The 12892-nt window shown below is 39.8% G+C and overlaps 1 long non-coding RNA gene across 1 annotated transcript; it reads left to right on the top strand.

Moving 5' to 3' along the window:
* Positions 1–1616: 1616 nt before the first annotated feature.
* LOC144059175 (uncharacterized) lies at positions 1617–5258 on the top strand. The gene is made up of 3 exons (XR_013295581.1): positions 1617–1701; positions 4348–4428; positions 5087–5258. It is a non-coding gene; the product is annotated as an uncharacterized LOC144059175 (long non-coding RNA).
* Positions 5259–12892: the final 7634 nt, after the last annotated feature.

The raw sequence follows: 12892 nt of genomic DNA, 5'->3' as shown, positions 1-12892 counted from the left end.
AAAAAAACAATAACAAACAATGTGTATTAGCTAACTGTACACGACACACTCTCATGCTAATAGCTAGTTATATTGCACAAAAGTCTCTTATCTCTTGAAGACATTTAACATTTTCTATGCATATTTTTACTGTTTATGAATTAACTTATAGTATATAGATGCCATATAACTGTGATAATGTTTGTGTGAAATATATTGGACATATAACTGTAGTGTAATGAATAACACTTTTCACTCCCTTCCAGCTGGTGAGATAGGAATGCACATGGGAGGCATGTTCTCAAGTTCTCAAGTTGATAACACTGTGGGTCTGAGGGAGTCTAGGTCGCATGGTCGTACCTGTCTAATCATATATTTCCGGCTTTGGACGAAACTGGAGTAAACATGTCAATAAATCACTTGTCTGTCTATTATAATTGCTAACCCTTTGTCCAGCCTCAGAGGAGGAGTATGCTTTTTTCATCTATAAAGCGACTGTGTGTTTTTCATATGGACACACTGGAGGCTTAACATCACCTTTGAATGTAAGCATGTCTTGTGTCTTTTAAGAGCTCTTAAAATAAATTCTTTATAAAGAAGGCTTCTTCATCAGATCTCATTTTTCAATTATTTTGAACACGCAAAGATTACACTTAATATAGTAATCAACTAATACCTTCAATTGGTGACCTCCGACGGCGACAAATTGGGACGTTTTTGCAACAGCTGTGATGATCTTTGACAACTGAATTTCTAAATGCGCAAATATTAACAAGGTGAGTGGACAAATTATCCACGTAGAGAAATTCTGTTTGTTTGGGATTACTCAGAGCTGCATTACGTCCGTACCAAATTGTATTTGAGATCTGTGAACAAGTTAGGGTTTTTTTAAGTCGTATTTGTTACGGAGGGACGCGAAAGTCCTCGATTCTGACAATTACTACGACATTGAACCATGCATGGGAAGCCCGTGGTATACGGAAGTGACGTCAAGTGGGAGCGCTCCGCCGTTCGGAAACGGCATATGAGATTTGTTCCGCGGTGGAATAGGCTGTGTGGATAAGCCGCCTGTGTAATATCATTTACACAGTGTGGGTGCTGGGAGTGTATTAGCCGCTCGTATTGATATAATTCTACGATGTGTGTGCTGTGGATTAGTAGACCGTGGGACATAATTCCTCGGTGTGTGTCTGTTGTGTTGATTTAAAGCCACCCGTATTGATCACACGGAGCGAGAGCTTTTAAACGCCGTATATCGCTACGGTCTGGTGTGATATTGCCCGTCCGTGTATTTTTACGGTTCGGTGATGTGTGAAAAGCCGCCCGCGAAGATCCGGATAAGTATTTTAGTAAGTCGCGCAAAAAAGATATTTGATTTCTGTTTAGTTTTTTCTTTTTCTTTTTCTAAAAATATATATATAATAATTTTTTGGGGGGATTAATGAGAATAGTTTTGATCTGTTGTATTGTAGTATCATAAGTGAGACGTCACTGACTTAATAAATATTATAACGACTGACTTACTACATATAATGGACGACATTTTTGACCGAGACTCAGGGTGGTTTGATTTGCATAAACTTCCGGTCCATACTCAAAGCTTGTCGCTAAGCGAACAAGTCACGGCTGCAACGCTCGTCATGGCTGAAGCGCTGCCACCACGGCGACGGCGAAAGATGAAAAATCTTTTAAATGAATGGATGCGGACTAATTGTGATAAAGGTTGGTTCCCACCGTTAAAATCTGAGACATGTCTGATTGCATTAATGAAGTCTGTAGAGCTTGCTTGTGTAAAACAGCGCCAAATGCTGATTGACTCCATGAAAAACACATCTATATTTTCTTTAAATGGAAAAAAGTGAGACGACAATGTCAGGTCGTGGACCAAATGTTGGTTAACGCTAGAATGCTTGCTTTGGGCAGCTCTGTGAAAGTTGCTCGTAAAGCTGTGTTGAGCGAGTCCGCTAGCCACGGCTCGGCTAACGACAACGTGTTTGATGAACGCATGGCGAATGCTAGGCTAAAATCTCCGCCAGCTTAAAATTGTTAGAAATGAGACATGACCCGGAAAATAGATTAAATAAGGCAAAAGTTTTCGGATTGGAATTGGCTCGGCATGCGGAGATTCCACAGTCTATAGGTTCTAGATGGCGTACTAATCTGGAGCATGTGTGATTTGTGTGATTAGGAGATAATGTTTTTTGTTATAAAATGACTAGGGTCAATTGTGTGATTATAATGGGAATTTTTCTAGTTGGTATGTGTGTGCGTATGTGCCCCAAAATTTTGAAAAAGTTGAGAGAATTGTTGAGTAATTGAATGAGACCTAGATAAGGAAAGTGGAGGCTATCCGGGAGGTTTGGAAGTTAACTGAATCTGTAATTGTGAATAAGAAATGTGTGGGTGGATATTTCATTTGTTGAAAAAATAGGTTTGAATGTGATCTTCCCTCCCCTTTTTTCTGCTCCTTCCCTGTGTCTTAAATGGGACGAGGGGGGATTTGTGTGGAAAATAGGAGTCAGAGGGCAATGTGTCCTGTAATGGGAGCTTTTCTTTTTTCTAGGTAAGAGAAGAATGCGGAAAGATAAAGAGGTCTAGATGATACCTACAGGCCACTATCCATATTATTTTTTTTTTTTAAAAATCAGATCTGTGTTTTTTATAGTTGAATGAGTAATAAAACCAAATTTTAATATAGTTGAATAAGTAATAAAACCAAATTTTAATTGAAATAGACTTTTCCTTTTTGATTTTTTGATTTCCCCTGCATCTCTGATAACTCATTCGTAGGTGTGAAAATGATTTAACCTTTGTCCTTATCTGAGTCCCATTCTAGAAGTCTGGAGAGGACTTTCCTCCAAGTGGCCAGGGTGACTGACAGCTGTCACATTTTCTTAAATTTGAGGTAACATGTAATGAAGAAGAAGTCTATGGTAGACATATGCGTAAATATAGTAATACTACTTGCTATAATGTAGAACACATTTAGATGAAACTACAAAATACATATTTTTTGAGAAAATTATAATTTTTTTAATTATAACAAGCATATAAATCTCTTGCTGTGATCTCATCTCCCTCTGTCTGTTCCGAGTGTATAAGTGTTTCAGGCAGGTTCAATCTTTGACGAGAGGTGTTGTTCTTGGGTGTCTCCAACGTGCTGGAAAAACCTGGCTGTTGGGCACAGAGTGGACGGCGAACTGAACAATGGTCACTTTCGGGGGGGGGAAGTGATCACACGGACTGCGAAAAGGATGGTATACTGCAAATCCGCTCGCCATGAGACTGTTCAATGACTCTTATGAATTATCTGAGCAAAATGTCCATCAACTCTTTGAGCAGACATCTCAAACTCTCATCACAACCGTCCTGATGAAACTGTCAGGGGTCTCCAGTGACAGCTAAGGCCTGCTTTGAACTTTGCCCTGCATAAACTGCTATCAACAAGGACAGGAAGGAATATGAACTCCAGTGTGGACTCAAAGTTCGAGTCATCTGAGATCGGCCTTTGAGTCATATTTTGGTCTGTTTAGAGTACAGTTTGCACTCTGTACTGTGTCGGAAAAGGAGATGTGATCTATAGCAACGCAGTTTCGGAAATTGAGAACGGCTTATGTGAATTAGGGTAGTATAAAATGTATTCTAATCTTTAATACTATATTTTCCGTTGTTTGATGCTTGTTGAATTTGGTCTTCTAATTTTTTGCCCATTTTCCTTTTAAATTTTAGCTTCTGGATTGGACTCAGATGTGGAACACTTACGGCAAAATTGCTGGTTAAAATTTTTTAATTTTTGATTAAGGTCGCAGCACTGATTTTAATTGGGTCATGATCTGCAAAGTTGCCTACTGTGTTGTACAAGCCCCGCTACTCTGTAGAAGAGGGGAGGATAATTAGCATTTTAAGATTACTTTTTGGTTTATTTGAAGTAGGTATTTTGATCTTTTATCTTATTTTACAGTTAGTTTGTTTTTTCCTCACCCTGTGTTGCCTGGACAGAATTCAAATTTGCGCCTCCAAGGGTTTTGTTTTTAGGAATTGTTGCAAGACTAAGCAGGATCTGCTCCTGTAGTCTTGGTGTTGGCCAAATTGCCCCAATTTGGTTTTTATTATCAACAGGACACAAGGTGTCAGTTTTTTTCCCTTTTTGAAGCAGCAATTTGTAAGCGGCTGCAGTTTTCACATTCAGGTCTGAAATGATCAAAATTGATCTTTATCAGATGAGGGAGTCAGTTACTGGTCTGTCTGTGTGTGTCACGAAGGAAGGTATGCACACAAACAGTTCATGTTGAATTAAATCAATATAGGACTATAAGTTAGTCTGAATAAGGTGATACTTCTATAGTATGTGAGTGAATTAATTCACAGATGGAGAATGGAGAGGATTTGACTTGGAGGAAAGTAAGTTCTACAAAGATGACAAAAGACAACCCGAATAGCAGAAATACGGTAAGTATATTCAATTTCAGAAACAATTAAAAAGTATAATTTCTAGAGCCTATGGAATTTGCCATTTAGGTGTGGAAGGAACATTGGGACACCTGGTGGACATTATTTTATGAGACAAGTTGTAAAAATGAACTGCAGGACTGCAGTGTTTATTAAAGGTATAAATATATATAAATCTCTTCTCAGACTGTTTATGGCCCGGCCGGACATGAATAGTTCTGAGTTAAGATGATGTTGTTTTTAAATGATTTACACTGCTATAATAAAAACCAGCGTAAAAAATACAGAAATTTGATGTATGATAAAAAGTACATTTATGCTAAATCTACAACAGTAAATATCATGGTAAAATATTTGATTAATCATTATCTACTATTATAAGGGCTTCTTAGGAATATTGGATTAGACGAACCCATTTGAAAAAACAAAAACTTCATAAGATATAAAAAGGCTGGACTCCTTTTGAGGGTCATAAAAACAGGCCGTTTCCCACCCCCAATGTTCCGCTGGGGGAGTCACACGTTGAGAGGCCCCCAGTAATTAAGGAGATAGTGTCTACATTCTCTAAGCTAAACAGATGTTCCTTCAAAAATAAATGATTGTGAATATGTGTGGTTGAAAGTAACTAAACCGAAATGGTCTTGTCCTCATTGGCTAGGTCCATTTAAGGTCAAGGAGCGTACATCCTGTGCGGTGCGCTTGTATCGGAAAGGAGATACTTGGTATCATCTCTCATCTACAAGGCCGGCTGTTTCTGGTTCAACAATGCCACCAAGGGCAACCATCTGATGATCTACGCCCACACCAGTTGGAGCCATCTCACCGAGCCCCACCACACCGTTTCCAGTGTCTACCTGACAAGCTGTCCAAGGAGGGAAGCTGCAGCGTAGGAGGTCCTGGAAGGAGATTCATTGTAGTGCCTTTTCCATGGGCAAAGCTGACCAAGTGTCAATCTGCTGTTTGAAAGGGGGAAATCACTCAATGGTGATTTGAGTCACATGCCCCTTTTCATCAATTCACAAGGATAGAGTCACACTGGGAATGAAGTCCCGTGACCTTTCCTGCGATCTCTGGCAGTGAGCCAGGGTTCGGAAAAAGGCTGACAACGCCTCTTAAAAAAAAAAAAAAAATATCATCAACCAACGACTGACGAACATCCTTCTCCTTCGACAAAATAACTTCTTCTCAAGATGGCTTCGATGAAGAACTCTGCTACTAATTGCTGCATTGTGACGGTTTTTCTCTTGTTAATTGTTGTGCCATTTTGGTTTTTCATGAAACCCCTTGACGTGAGTTTGAATACAACACACCGTGATAAAAGAAATGTTATTTCTACCCAAATTCCAATGGATAATGAACTGGGCGTATAATAACTCAATTGTCCTGACCGTTGCTCACTCTAATACTGTCCTAAATTAACTAAAATGAATACACTGTTATTTTCTTAACATCACATGTACTTACGGACAATTATTGTCTAAAGCAACAACGAAACGGGATCCAACAGTTCGTGTAGCACATAAACGAGTCGGCGTTGCGTGCTGCCACATTGGAATTCTCTCTTCTACCAAAACAATGAACAAAGCAACCCCTGGAGGGCGCTCTAAGGTTGCACAAACTCAAACGGTGACCTTCTGAAGGGCAGAATAGGAACATTAAGCCTTAATATTTTATTTCAGTGTTGTTCAAACATGAAATTGAATTTTCTGGTAAATAAATACATTTTCATACAAATCTTACAGTGTACATGTACAAGTTTACTGATTAGTATTTTCTAAATTTTAGTTTTAAAAAATCCCAATAATCAATTTATACATTCGTATCGGGATTAATCGGTATCAAATCGAATCGTGACCTATGAATTGTGAATAGAATAGAATCGCCAGGTACTAGGCAATTCACACCCCTAGTATTTTACTTTTGAGTCGTATCTATTTTTATTTTGAAAAACGGAAGTTTATTTTGTAAAGAAACCAGAAGTAGTGCTTTGAAATACTTACTCTAGCTTAAAATCGCAAATACAACCGAGCACTGGCTTCTGATTTCTTTCGTTTGAACTGTGAATGTAAACCAAGGGAAACAGTATGGAAACTTAAAACTTAATTTCTTTGGCTCCTAACATTTATTTGTCTGTGATTGTAAAACCATGTAAATATCAATTCAGACGTTCGAGAACTCACAAGGAGGCCTTTTACTGCCCAGGCTTTTTGGGTGGAAAAAAACCTTGTTTGGTAAGCTAGTTCTAGAAAGTTCTCTTGTGATTGTGTGTGAAGGACACCACAAAGTGAATGAGCTAGCGGCTCTCTAGATACATTTTTGCACCTTTTATGTTGTTTCTGAAGAATGCATTTTATTTTGTGACCTAAAGGGGAAATTTATACTGATTGTTCACAAACAAAATAATTTACTTGTGAGATTTTGACAGTGAAGTACTCACACTTTATTTTTCTTCCTGATTGTGATTTGAGATTAAAGCTACTCACGATAGAAGATTTTATAAGATTTATAATTTTATTTATGTGCTGTTCAAACTAAAAGTTATAATTTTGCAACGTTAAACCTGTGTCACTCCGTTATTGCTTCAACTCTGAAGTGGGTTACATATAGTAAAAGCATAAAAATAAATGTGTAAATATTATAAAAGTAAGAGATGATATTACCATGCATTATTAGAACAGAATAGGAGTAACACACAAGAACCATTGAGAGTATTAAACAGCATAATAAATAATGGTTTTAAAATAATTTTAAAAATCACTTTGAACATTTTATAAATGATAAAAGTATTATTGATAATATTATAAATGAATTCAATGAATATTATATTAATGTTGGTTTCAAATTATCAATAGATATCCCCGAGCCAAAAAATAGATATGAAATAAATACATGTATTAAGAACAATTCCTCCACCATATTTCTTAGTGTAGTAAATTATATAGAAATATTACCGGTAAATGTTGCTAAATCATAAAAAAAAATAAAAAAAATAAAAAGGCTTTAAACTGCTTCAATATTGATATGGCATTAATAAAAAGTATTATATGATATGTAGCCCAACCGTTTATGTACGTCTGTAACTTATCCTTCAAAACTGGTATTTTCCCAACAAAAATTAAAACTGCAAAAGTTTTTGATTTATAAAAGTGGAGATAAACATCTATTTACCAACAATAGACCCATTTCATTACTTCCAGAGTTCTCAAAAATCCTAGAAAAACTATTTTCACATAGACTAGATACATTTATTGAGAAACATAATTTGCTAACTGACAGTCAATATGTTTTTTGAGAAGAAAGATCCACTACTATGGCAGTAATGGAGCTTGTGGAAAAAATTGCCACGAGTAGCCTATAGATAACAAAGAATTTACATTTGGGATTTTTATATACTTTAAGCCTTTGATACGATAGCTCATAACATATTAATGGAAAAACTGAAACGATATGGCTTAAGAGGTCTGTCATGAAAATGGATTAAGAGTTACCTAGAAGATAGATATCAATGTGGGCAGCTTAACAATTTTAAATCAAATCAGTTTAAGATTAGTCATGGTGTCCCCCAAGGGTCTGGGCTTAGTCCCAAATTATTTATATTATATACTAATGATATTTGCTGTGTATGTAAAGCTTTAAAAAATAATAATAATAATAAAAAAAAGTAATATTTGCTGATGACACAACTCTATTGTTCTGGAGAAAATACCGAACAGCTTCTGAGTACTGTGGAAAAAGAGCTAAATATACTAAAAACTGGTTTGACACAAACAAATTATCTTTGAATCTAGATTAAACAAAGTTTATAATCTTCGGTACTAGACAAATTAAACATCAAGTCAAAATTACTGTAAATTAAATACAATTTCTCGGCATTGAAATAGATGCAAAATCGTGCTGGAAATCTCATATAGAAAATGTTAAAAGAAAAATATCCAAAACCAAAGATTAAAAAAAATATAATAATTATATACATTATATACATTATATTGTGCATTATTAATGCCATACCTGACTTATTGTGCGGAAATATGGGGAAATACATATATAACTAAGACACAATCTGTCTTTATGCTACAAAAAAGAGCCATACGAGTTATTAATCACTCGCATTACATTGAACCAACAAATCCGTTATTCATTCAATTAAATATTCTCAAATTGTATGACCTAGTCGAACTTAAAACAGCACAAAGTGTACAAAAAACAACTTTGCCACAGTATTCAGAAGTTGTTTGAAATCAAAGTAGGTTGTTGCTATGGGTAAAGGGGCACAAGTGACTTTAAAAAAATAAATGATACGAACAAACATAAAGCAAATGTGTGTTTCTGTTAAAGTTAAATCTGTGGAACAATTATGAAACTGAATTGAAAAACTTTGAATCACTTGCTATGTTCAACACGAGGTTTAAAAATATAGTGCTCCAAAAATAAATGAATCGGGAATAAATATAAAATGAATCTGAGTGTATATGCATAATAAGTTTAGTTAAGTTATGGATTAATTGTATACGGAGGGCTTTATTTTTTCTTTTACTTTTTTTGCGGAAGCAATGGATAATGGTTTATAACTAATATATGATATAATATAACACTAATATTTGTGCATTTAAGTAAAGTGCATTTTCTGTTTATTTTCCATTCTGTTTTTCCTCCTTCATTTGCTTCTTTTTTTTTTATTTTAATGTTATATTATTAAATATAATAACTAGTACATTATCATGATATAAATTAATGGGGGTAGGACTAGATAAGTTCTTGTACCTCTTCCTACTCCCTTTGAACAAGTGAATTCTGACTTTGCTTGTAATTCTTTTCCTTTTTGACTTTTATTTTCTTTCTTTCTTTCACTTTTATTATAAATAAACCAAACCAATACGATACAAATTGTATTTATTTTAATCAAGTGCAACCAATTTACATGTCCAAATTAATTAAATCTAAATTATTACGTATCGTGTACTAATTGTGTAGATATACTGTATGCAATTATGATCTGTTTTACTTTTAATTTTTTGGGTAATTCAAAACAGTTTTGTAACACAAAATATGGTGCTTGTATTTCATAACAGGAAAGAGGAGGTTTAAACGCTGTGCTGGAGGGAAGGAAAATGAGATAGAAGACCATCAGCTCTATGCTGGACTCCATAAATAAAAAAACTTGATGTCCTCTCCCTAATCAGCGAGGACGTCAAAGAATTAAGGGTAAGTTTGGAATTCGTCAGCCAACAGGTAAGTGACCTCCAACGCGATAATGCCGAGTTACGCTCTTCTCTCGCAGCTGTTTCAGCCGAGTTGGAAACCATTAAAAAGGAGAATAAAACGCTAAAAGAAACTGTTCTGGATGTCCAATCCCGTAGCATGCAGAATAATTTAATATTCTCAGGTATATCCGAGAATACCTCTGACAATCCAGAGGTTGAGATAAAAAAAATTATGACGACGTCGTTGAAAATTCCTCAGGAGACGGTAAATAACATCTCTTTTCACCGGGTACATCGGCTTGGAGCCCGTAGGGGCAACAAACCCCGTCCTATTATCGCCAAGTTTGAGCATTTTAAACAGAAATTTGTTAGAAGTAAAGGACGGGAGCTTAAAGGGACCTCATTTGGAATGAATGGCCAATTCCCAAGAGAGATTAATGAGCGGCGAAAGGTACTGTTTCCTATAATGAAACAAAATAGGCAGGAAGGTAAACGGACTACGATGGTCGTTGATAAGCTATACATCGATGGCCAACTATTCCGGAACCCCAACTCCACTCCCTGGCTGTTCTAATTGGCATTGGAGGAACTAAACTTTGTTTGATTACTAGATGTATACATATACTGTATATAAGTTTATAAAACCTAAAATATGATTACTCATTATCCGTCCGTCCGTCCGTCTTCTTCCGCTTATCCGGGGTCGGGTCGCGGGGGCAGCAGCTTTAGCAGGGAAGCCCAGACTTCCCTCTCCCCAGCCACTTCAGCCAGCTCATCCGACGGGACCCCAAGGCGTTCCCAGGACAGCCGAGAGACATAGTCTCTCCAGCGTGTCCTGGGTCGTCCCCGGGGCCTCCTGCCGGTAGGACATGCCCGGAACACCTCCCCAGGGAGGCGTCCAGGAGGCATCCGAACCAGATGCCCGAGCCACCTCAACTGGTTCCTCTCAACGTGGAGGAGCAGCGACTCGACGCTGAGTCCCTCCCGGATGACCGAGCTTCTCACCCTATCTCTAAGGGAGAGCCCGGCTACCCTGCGGAGGAAACCCATTTCGGCCGCTTGTATCCGGGATCTTGTTCTTTCGGTCACGACCCACAGCTCGTGACCATAGGTGAGGGTAGGAACGTAGATCGACCGGTAAATCGAGAGCTTTGCCTTTCGGCTCAGCTCCTTCTTCACCACAACGGACCGATACAGCGTCCGCATCACTGCAGACGCTGCACCGATCCGCCTGTCGATCTCCCACTCTAACCCACCCTCACTCGTGAACAAGACCACCAAACCAGAACCCCTCAACGCCTCGGCTACGCCTAGAAATTCTGTCCATAAAAGTTATGAACAGAATCGGTGACAAAGGGCAACCTTGGCGGAGTCCAACCCTCACCGGAAACAAAATTTGACTTACTGCCGGCAATGCGGACCAGACTCTGACATCGGTCGTACAGGGACCGAATGGCCCGTATCAGGGGGCTCGGTAACCCATACTCCTGAAGCACCCCCCACAGAACTCCCCGAGGTACACGGTCAAACGCCTTCTCCAAGTCCACAAAGCACATGTGGACTGGTTGGGCGAATTCCCACGCACCCTCGAGGACCCTGCTGAGGGTGTAGAGCTGGTCCACTGTTCCACGGCCGGGACGAAAACCACACTGCTCCTCCTGGATCCGAGATTCGACCTCCCGACGGACCCTCCTCTCCAGCACCCCTGAATAGACCTTACCTGGGAGGCTGAGGAGTGTGATCCCTCTAAAGTTGGAACACACCCTCCGGTCCCCCTTCTTAAAAAGGGGAACCACCACCCCGGTCTGCCAATCCAGAGGCACCGTCCCCGATGTCCACGCGATGTTGCAGAGACGTGTCAACCACGACCGCCCCACAACATCCAGAGCCTTCAGGAACTCCGGGCGGATCTCATCCACCCCCGAGGCCCTGCCACCGAGAAGCTTTCCAACCACCTCGGCGACTTCGACCCCAAAGATAGGGGAGCCCACCTCAGAGTCCCCAGACCCTGCTTCCTCAAAGGAAGGCGTGTTGGTGGAATTGAGGAGGTCTTCGAAGTACTCTCCCCACCGGTTCACGATGTCCCGAGTCGAGGTCAACAGCACTCCGTCTCCACTATACACAGTGTTAACGGTGCACTGCTTTCCTCTCCTGAGACGCCGGATGGTGGACCAGAATTTCCTCGAAGCCGTCCGGAAGTCGTTTTCCATGGCCTCACCGAACTCCTCCCATGCCCGAGTTTTTGCCTCAGCGACCGCCAAAGCCGCATTCCGCTTGGCCAGCCGGTACCCGTCAGCAGCCTCCGGAGTCCCACAGGCCAAAAAGGCCCGATAGGACTCCTTCTTCAGCTTGACGGCATCCCTTACCGCTGGTGTCCACCAGCGGGTTCGAGGATTGCCGCCACGACAGGCACCAACCACCTTACGGCCACAGCTCCGATCGGCCGCCTCAACGATTGAAGCGCGGAACATGGTCCACTCGGACTCAATGTCCCCCGCCTCCCCCGGGACAATGGAGAAGCTCTGCCGGAGATGGGCGTTGAAACTCTTTCTGACAGGGGATTCTGCCAGACGTTCCCAGCAGACCCTCACAGTACGTTTGGGCCTGCCTGGTCAGACCGGCATCTTACCCCGCCATCGGAGCCAACACACCACCAGGTGGTGATCAGTTGACAGCTCCGCCCCTCTCTTAACCCGAGTGTCCAACACATACGGCCGCAAGTCCGATGACACGACTACAAAGTCGATCATCGAACTACGGCCTAGGGTGTCCTGGTGCCAGGTGCACATATGGACACTCTTGTGCTTGAACATGGTGTTCGTTATGGACAGTCCGTGGCGAGCACAGAAGTCCAATAACAAAACACCACTCGGGTTTCGATCGGGGGGGCAATTCCTCCCAATCACGCCCCTCCAGGTCTCACTGTCATTACCCACGATTACTCATTATGTTTAGGCTATATTATAAATATAATATTAATACATAACTATATCTTAAGTATATTTAAACAATAAATCTCGCTTAGGTTACCAGTTACTGGTGTATTTTTATGTTTAAACCCCCGCTAACTTCCTTCACTTTCACCTCCCTACCCGTTTTTTCACTGTTATATTTACTTACACGTTACCTCATATTTTACACAAAATACATAAATCACCTAACCACTTTGATTCTATCCTATAACATGCCAATATTGACAAATGGCCTATACAGATATATACACAGGACTAAGTCTATATTGTTTGTATGCATAAACTAGTTCT

Source organism: Vanacampus margaritifer, chromosome 10 (assembly GCF_051991255.1).
Source record: "Vanacampus margaritifer isolate UIUO_Vmar chromosome 10, RoL_Vmar_1.0, whole genome shotgun sequence".
Classification (NCBI taxonomy): Eukaryota; Metazoa; Chordata; class Actinopteri; order Syngnathiformes; family Syngnathidae; genus Vanacampus; species Vanacampus margaritifer.
The sequence above is the reverse complement of the archived record's forward strand: the minus strand, read 5'-3'. Positions and strand labels throughout refer to the sequence as shown.